This window comes from Alosa pseudoharengus, unplaced genomic scaffold (assembly GCF_046254945.1).
Source record: "Alosa pseudoharengus isolate Yale_2024_CS ecotype anadromous, Long Island Sound unplaced genomic scaffold, YU_APseudo_1.1 YU_APseudo_1.1_scf_23, whole genome shotgun sequence".
Lineage (NCBI taxonomy): Eukaryota > Metazoa > Chordata > Actinopteri > Clupeiformes > Clupeidae > Alosa > Alosa pseudoharengus.
In genome coordinates this window covers 15,012,118-15,020,796 of record NW_027468685.1, presented here as the reverse complement: position 1 = coordinate 15,020,796, position 8,679 = coordinate 15,012,118, and the positions used below count along the sequence as shown (strand labels likewise).

The following is an 8,679-nucleotide window of genomic DNA, read 5'->3' as shown; positions in this document are numbered from 1 at the left end:
CGGGAACCTAGCGTTACGTACGAGGTAATCGAGTCTTGTTTTGCCTTTTATTGTTTATGTAGATAACACAGAAGCTAAAATATTGGCACATGATATATGTTATATGAAGTTATGGGAGTTCAAAAAAATCCTCAATGAATGGGCGTTCTATGGGGTTAGCAGAGAGTTGATAACCACCGCTGCATCGATGCTTCTACTTCCGGGAATTCGCCTGCCCCCTTGGTTATTTCCATAGACAGTAAAAGAAATGGACGAACAGACTCCGTCGTTCTCAATGGGAGGGCACTGAGTCATTTTTCAGTTGGTCCCCCCAGTACTGCGCAGACTCGCACTTAACTTCGTGACGTTAGCCATCGAACTGAATCTTGTAACTCATATGATAGATACACAGAAATTCTTCTCACACTTCCTTCGCCTTCAAAGTCATCAAAGTTAAACATTTATTTATGTATTATTATTAATATCATCCTCACAAGTGATATCAATTCGTGTTAATGTTGAAACTACCACACATGATCATCTTCAAAAACAGTCATGGTAAAACAAAAATGTTATAGCTTCTAGCCTTGAAGCTAATCTTCTTTCCACTTTTCTGACCTACGGTCAATCCATCGAAAACCTCTGAAATGATTATCGTTAGACTACCTAACGGTAAAACTACTGTTTTTTATTAGGTTTACTTGCCTCTATGCTTTACCTTAACATACAATGCTATTGTAGGCTACATAGCTCACGAGTTTCCGTGCTGGCTGGACTACGCTTCTTCTCCAAACAATACGGTTATCTCCCTTCAGTGCGTTAGCTTCCCTTCAACCGGACATGCTAAACATTCTTCTTACGGGAACCTAACGTTACGTACGAGGTAGTCGAGTCTTGTTTAGCCTTTTATTGTTTATGTAGATAACACAGAAGCTAAGATATCAGCACATGATATATGTTATATGAAGTTATGGGAATTCAAAAAAATCCTAAATGTATGGACGTTCTATGGGGTTAGCAGAGAGTTGATAACCACCGCTACATCGCTGCTTCTACTTCCGGGAATTTGCCTGCCCCCTTGGTTATTTCCCATAGACAATCGACGCCCGGAAGTTGGATGGATACGGAAGTTACGGAGGCGGGACTTATTCTGGAGAGGTCTATTGACCGGGAAAATGCCCGGTATGCCAGATGGCCAGTCCACCCATGGATCTGACTGTACACCACGGCATCATGGACTGTGGCAAATAGGCACTTTTTAGTGGTGGAATCAGAGAAGAATCCGCCACGCTCCATCTCTTGTACCACAGAGACTGGAAGAAAGTGAGGAGAGGGTTATTCACATTTGTGAGGGTCTTCAGAAGAATGGGTGCCAGAGATGTAGCGTAGAAAAACTCCAATAAGTATGTAAGTATATAGGGCCCTATTATGACATTCTAAAGTGCATCGTCACTCGTCAAAAGTCTATTCAAATTTAGTAGGATGTCCAGTTCACATTGGGAGGGGTTTCGTTATCAAACGTGGAGCCCATGGCGCAACAAGGTGTTCTTAGGTTTTTTAATCAGTCATAGTCATATGGGTGTGTTTGGGGCGTAACATCATTTTAAAACAATGAGAATGACATCTGTCATTCCCTTTAACGGCGCAAAGCGCGATATGTCAAATAAATGCATCTGTATTTTGGCATTCAACGGCGCATTTGAAGGAGGCTGCTTGCCTGAGACCGTATGGAATAGTCATTCTTAAACCATGCTTTACTAAAACCTAGCATAGCCTTCACACATTTCCACTCGTCTATTATTTGAACTCATTGGCAAAGTGAAACTAACTTCACCAAGGACTCGGTCAACGACAAGACGGTTATATGCAGTTACTTTCACTATTGACTGACAATGGGTTACCACCGAAAACATAGGCTGGAAAAAGCAACACTTACCCTAATATTGCTCAAATGACTGAATAAAAAATTTATCCTGCAGAGGAGTTGCTTATATCTCGTGACAGTGCGTCTTCAGCTGTGCTCCATACGTAAATACAGCCCATATACTCTTTTGATCCCGTGAGGGAAATTTGGTCTCTGCATTTGTCCCAATCCGTGAATTAGTGAAACACACTCAGCACACAGTGAGGTGAAGCACACACTAATCCCAGCGCAGTGAGCTGCCTGCAACAACAGCGGCGCTCGGGGAGCAGTGAGGGGTTAGGTGCCTTGCTCAAGGGCACTTCAGCCGTGCCTACTGGTCGGGGTTCGAACCGGCAACCCTCGGACCGACAAGTCCGATGCGCTAACCAGTAGGCCACGGCTGCCCCCATAAGAGGAGGAGGCAGTCTCAGCTTCAAATGTCCTGGATAGCTGCTTAATCTGGATCCTATAGCATGGAGGCGATCCACCAGTTTGCAACCGAATCTGTGTCTAACTTAGTAACAGAGATGGGATCCTGGACCTAGTGATGGTCTGCTAAATCTGGAGTGTGTCCAGTTGATGTGACCATGATGTGGGTTCAGTAGATCGGAACCTGGGCTTGGTCCAGTTGATGTAACCCCTTTTTAAAACCTCTAGATGGGGCCCTGGTGTCCAGGGAGTCCTGCGTTTGGTCCAGTAGATCTGATCCGAGGGTGCGTAGACTTTGAGCAGGTCTGTCCCTGATTTGCTGGATGTGGGCCAGATCTGAGCCGGGTCTGGATGTGACCCCCAGAGCTCCTGTTTGTGGTTTGTTCGTGCAGAGCCTGTTGTGTGTTTGTGCTGGAGTCCCTCGCACTGCAAACCTCTGTCCTGACACCCATAAAGAGCAACCCCCCAGAACAGCACCGCCTTGTTAACACTTTGCTACCAGCTATGTGTGTGTGTGTGTGTGTGTGAGTGAGTGAGTGTGTGTATTTCTTGACTTACCAAGGTCAATACACGTTCCCCTGAATTATGCTGTTACTGTCTACTCTTTTGGGGAAAATAAAAAAATAATAAAAAATAAAAAATGATTATATATATATATATATATATATATATATAATAAAAAATATATAAAAATATATAAATATATTATATTATAGGGTGCCCTTGTCTTGGCAGTATATATATATATATATATACTGGCAAGAAAAGGGCACCCTACAGAAACAATTTGTGTTTGCAAGCAACACATTGAACTAGAATGATTCCCATGTGCCTCTCTAATTCAAATGAATTCATGTGTATGTATCTGGCTTAGACTATGCATTATACAGGCCTTTCATTTATGTAAATGCTAATAATTCTTAACAGTTTTAATATTAACTTATGACCTTTAATAAATGCCACATTAACATTTAAATTAACAATTTTATTGTTAAAGGAAAAGCATATAGCCTACATAATAAAAACAAAAATATTATAGTTAGGCCTATTTACCGTTTGTATATAGCAATAACCATAAATCCCAACTAGCCTACAAAATTATGTTATAGTTCCTCATTTCTCTAATACCAAACTATGTATAGATAATTGCCTAATATGTAGGCCTTATTATGCCCAACATCAAATTGAATTCTTTGAACCTTAATGTGTAACAAAAGCATGCAAAAACACATTCCCACTGATCAGGTGTACATTTTTAATTTTTTTAATTTCCAAGTGTAGATTATACTCCCACAACATGTTTTTTATTGATGCTTCTCATGATTTTATGATTTATGAACTATTTTCTATGGAAATCAAAAAGCTAACACTGAACAGTGAGCAATGAAAGACTGAGCAGTGTACATCCTGAAGCGCTGATGGATGAATCCCACTGATGTGAAGTTCTGCCATGAGACCCATAGCAGTGTTGCAGCATCACAGTTGCTGTATCTCCCTCATGGTATGAAGGGTGTTGGTGTCTCCCCTCACACAGCTCATGGAGGTGGCATTACATTTCAGGGTCTCTCTGCTGGTGGTATGCAAACATCTGTTTGTTAACAGCTATTAGGTTATTTTGTCCTGTTAGTTATTCAGTGGTCATGGTTAGCAGAGCCTCAGCAGCCATTAAGACTGAGCAGTGCGTGTGTTTTAAAGCAATACTAAACCATTTGGAGAAATACACTCATTTTCCACCTCCCCTCGAGTTAAACAAATGAGTGTATTTCCCCAAATGGTGGAATATCCCTTTAAGACGTATGCTTATGAGTTATCAAACCAGTCTGATAACATTTTCATATTAAAGGGCATTTTGTGCCCTTAAGTTATATTTTAAATGCAAATCTTCCAACATTTCAGCTTTTTTTTTTTAAATACCTGATAGCCATCAGATCTGAGGGCAGGCAGCTGGGGAGAGGCAGCTATGCGCAGATAACCACTCTGGCAGTAAGAGCTGCTGTCACACATGTAGCCACTTGGACAGCAGTGAATGCCATCCCTACAACAGTGGCCCTAAAATCAACCAATCCATCAATAAGCCTATATTTCTAATCATTCTAATATTGCTAAACCATGTGTTTAAATATGCATGGACTTGTATGGGGTTTTACATAATACAAAGAAGACAATTGCTATGTGGATTCCATTAATTCAATGACATAGACAGCAATAGTTGGCAGGAGTAATTTATAATTCCATAAATATCACAAATAATGTATTTAACCTGAATAGTTATAGCCACTGTATCAATAGCAAATGAGAACAATGCTTCACATTTCCACTCACATGTGAATACACGCAGCATCCCCAGGTACCAGTAGTGCTTAAACAGCATGTTTGACCATTACTGCAGGAAACACCCTCATCACATATCACTTCACCAACAGCTGATGGCCTCTCCTGAATGGCTCTGCGGTCAGACTAAGCAACAGAGAGTTGGAAGACAGAGGTTTTGAGTTCCTTGGTTAATATATGGAGAGGTGAACTTTTTTGTATTGCTATTTGTTCAGTGCTAATGGTTAGAAGAGCATGGCACTGGCCAGCAGCCATAAAGACAAAGCAGAGCGTAATATGCTTATGAGTTATCAGAGCATGCAGGCCCCTTTCGTACCATTTTTAATACAAGCATTTATGTTGTGAAGTTATCTTTTTAAAATGAAAATCCTCCATGACAGTTTGAGTTTTGCATACCTGGTCATCATCAGATCTGACAGCAGGCAGCTGGGGAATTGCATCTATGCTCAGATCCCCGCTCAGGCACTTGGTAGAGGCTATGTTACAGTAGAAGCCATATGGACAGCAGTGAAGGCCATCCCTACAGCACTGACCCTAAAAACAAACAATACATAATAATAATAATAATCATAATAATACATTTAAAATGTTTAATAACCCAAGGTTACATCCAAAATATAAACACACAAATACAGTTCATAAAACATTGATATAACTGTAATGTACAACCAATAAAACAAAGCCACAGTGAATCACAGTGGATATGCTAGCTAAAAGATAGGTTTTCAGATAACTTTTAAAGTAATCTGAAGTGCCTGATGTGATGGGGAAATAAATTACAGGGCTGTGAGAAACATCGGCATTATGACAAACATTGTTGATGACTATATTATAGCAAAGTGTACTGTCTGATATTACAGTAATTGATCAGTCTGTCTGTCTTGAATTACGTATGAACTAGGTTTTTACATAAAATTCAGAAGGCAATGGCCATGTGGATTTCATTGATTAAAGTACATGCAGTGGCAGTTGGCTGGAATTTCCACAACGGTAATTATGAATATTTAGAAGAGTGTTTTTAATGTGAAGAGTTAAAACCACCACCAAGTCATATGTCAAAACTGTGTCTGCTTAAATACAGTAATACATACCATAGATAGCAAATGAGAATAAGCGCTTCACATTTTCACTCACATTTTTTCGTCCACAGCAGCCCCAGTTACCAGAACGGCCTAAACAGCATGTTGCATCATCGCTGCAGTAAGTGGCGGTGTCACACCACACCACAGCATCTGATGTCTCCTGAATGGCTCTGCTATCAGACTCGGGAAGAGAGAGCTTGAGGAGAGTGGATTCAGGTTCCTGGGTGGGTGTGTGCTTCAGCCATGCCAGTCTGTACCGTGGCTGGCCGTCTTTCACACACAACTGAGCTGCACTGCTGCAGTGGTAGCCAGCTGGGCAATAGTGCTGCTGGTCAGAACAACAGACAGCCTGGGAAATATCATTAAAAAAAAAGGTTGTCAGTCACGATATACACTTGTAGGTTCCCCTTGACACCAAGGCCCATTAAACCTATGATGGCACAGTGAGCAATGTCTGGGAAATCTACATGGTCATCTAAATCTTATTTACAAATTACATATGCACAGTGATTTTAACTTACTAAAGCTATTTGTACTGTACATGTCATATATTTGTTGAATTTTTTTTAAATTAGTTTGTATTCAGGCTATTTTTACACCAAACCTACTTAATAATTAACTCAATACATCTGTTATCATTCTGATGGCCTGGCACAATTTGCCAACATTTCATTGGCTCCAATCATTCTCTCCATTAACTTACAGAGGGATCGTTGCAACAGCCATACCCTCCCTTGGTCAGGCAGCAGGTGTTCTTGTCTGGACACAGACTCCCATCTGGGCAAACAACTGTTGCAGAGACCAGCCCTACACAGAGGGATGTCAGCACGGCATGGACCAACATCTGTATCAAAACAAAGACCTTACATGACATAAACCATTTTTGTACTGCAATTCCGATATCAAGATTTTACTTCAAACTGTTTTATAGTGTCTTGTAGTTTGCACATTGATCAGGCCACTTGTACTGGAATTGCACTATAAACATTAATGACATCAACTGGTTTAAATATAGTAAAAAAGAGACTTATTTTAGATGATACAGACTGAATTTCTTCTATAGCTGACACATCTCTGGCCAGATAATAGATATCAATATGGATACATAATCTGAGTGATAACAGTAGTCTGTTGTGCAATATTTGTGTTTATTCTAAGGCATAGTCTTACAGGTAACTGAAACCACCTCTGACACCTCCTTAAAAGTTGACAAAGCACAAGACATAATAAAAGAATTTGAGAAAATAAACAAGCAAATTAGCTAATTGCCATCAATAGCATCAGCATACTCATCTTACTTTCACAGCAGCCAGACCGTGGTGTTATGTGCTCTCCTCTTCTTGTCACTTGTTTCGCACTACCTGCCCTCCAACCTCGGACAATATATATCCTTTGAAACTTCCCCTTTTTGAAATAAAATAGAAACTGCTGTGATAGCTCCACATCAATGATTAGCGTAGAGTGGGGTAAAATGCACCGCCCCCCCCCCCCCTCCCATTTTTCACAACCACTACCACTAGATGAAATAAAATGTATTTATTGTTTCTATGCACTATGTTGACAGTGGTGATGCACACGTACAAAATGTATGCGTGCAATGTAGCCTACTTGAGATGAAAAATGGATTTCAAGGCGAGTGTTATAATTTTCAGCAGTCATTAAAATGTTTGAAAGGTTGTGGTTTTACAGATATCATATTTATGTGTATATTGTGGATAGTTTGGTTATTATATAGACAGTTAGGCCTACATCTTATATTTACATGTACTGTAGACTATTATATTATTTACATAATGCATTTTTCATGCAGGGTGAAATGCCCCTTACAGGACATCATTGATTTCCATCATAATTAGGTTCAAATGATCAGATCCATTGTTTCCCACTAAATCTAGTCTAACTAGGTGGTTAAATAAAAACCCTTACGAAAAAGAACTATAGTAATCCTATAAGATTTCTATAGAAGTGTATGCTACTTCTGTGAAGTTCTGTAATAGGCCTACTTCTATAATATCCTTAGCCGCTAGTATTTTCTATAGTAGGCTAGTCTTATAGTAGCCTACTTCTATAGTATGTCCCAAAATACTACAGTATTCCTATAAGATTACTATAATATTTTGTCCCAAAATACTACAAGATTCGCATAGTTGTTTTTCATAAGGGAATATTTAAACTTATTTTTCAAAAATGACCTCAGGTTAGAATCAGATAGCTAGTCGGCTAGCTATCTTACATAAGTGTGCTATTGGCAATAGGACTATGTTGATCAAATAAAGTAGCTTGTAATCAATTTGTCGATTATATTGTATGGCTCTACAATTGATTTAGTTTACTTTAGTTTTTTTTTTTTTACTTTTGAGGGGCACTGCTTTGACAGTTTCCCCCACAGCTGGAGCAAAAGGCCTAATTAACTAATTAATTGTAAACTCAATTATCAATTTTCAATAATTCATGACATGTAACTTAGCAATTCTACACATATTTAGCTTTTTGTTTCACATAATGTCACATATTCCTTGGGGGTTGTTTTCCCCCACTCTATCCAGGCACAAGTTTTGTTCTTCTACAGGACAACAAATGTTGTCATTTCAGTGTTTCCCATACATTGACTTATTTGTGGCGGCCCACCACAATATCAACACTGACCACCACACAATGATTTTCCATGTTGTACTATTTAAATAGGATGGAATTAGTTTATAGTAGAGCTATGTGCACCTTTGCACAGCCTCTCATTGTATCTCAACTACCTACATGCACGTTTAAAGAAAACATTAACAATCCTGCGATTGTTGGCGTAAAAGTCGACTGGCTAAATTGTGCTTAAATCTGCATCATAACCACGCTGTGCTAATTTGTTAAAAACTGTTGCATTCAAGTTAATTCTGCAAACCTACCACCACAAATAGAATTCAGTTCTGTGAGAAACACTGCATTTAGTTGAATGGGAAACTA

General features: G+C 39.4%; 1 long non-coding RNA gene across 1 annotated transcript; it reads left to right on the top strand.

Annotated features, from left to right (window-relative positions):
- Positions 1-984: 984 nt before the first annotated feature.
- LOC143140706 (uncharacterized) lies at positions 985-7,368 on the top strand. The gene is made up of 3 exons (XR_012990680.1): positions 985-1,386; positions 5,793-5,948; positions 6,430-7,368. It is a non-coding gene; the product is annotated as an uncharacterized LOC143140706 (long non-coding RNA).
- The last annotated feature ends 1,311 nt before the right edge of the window (positions 7,369-8,679 follow it).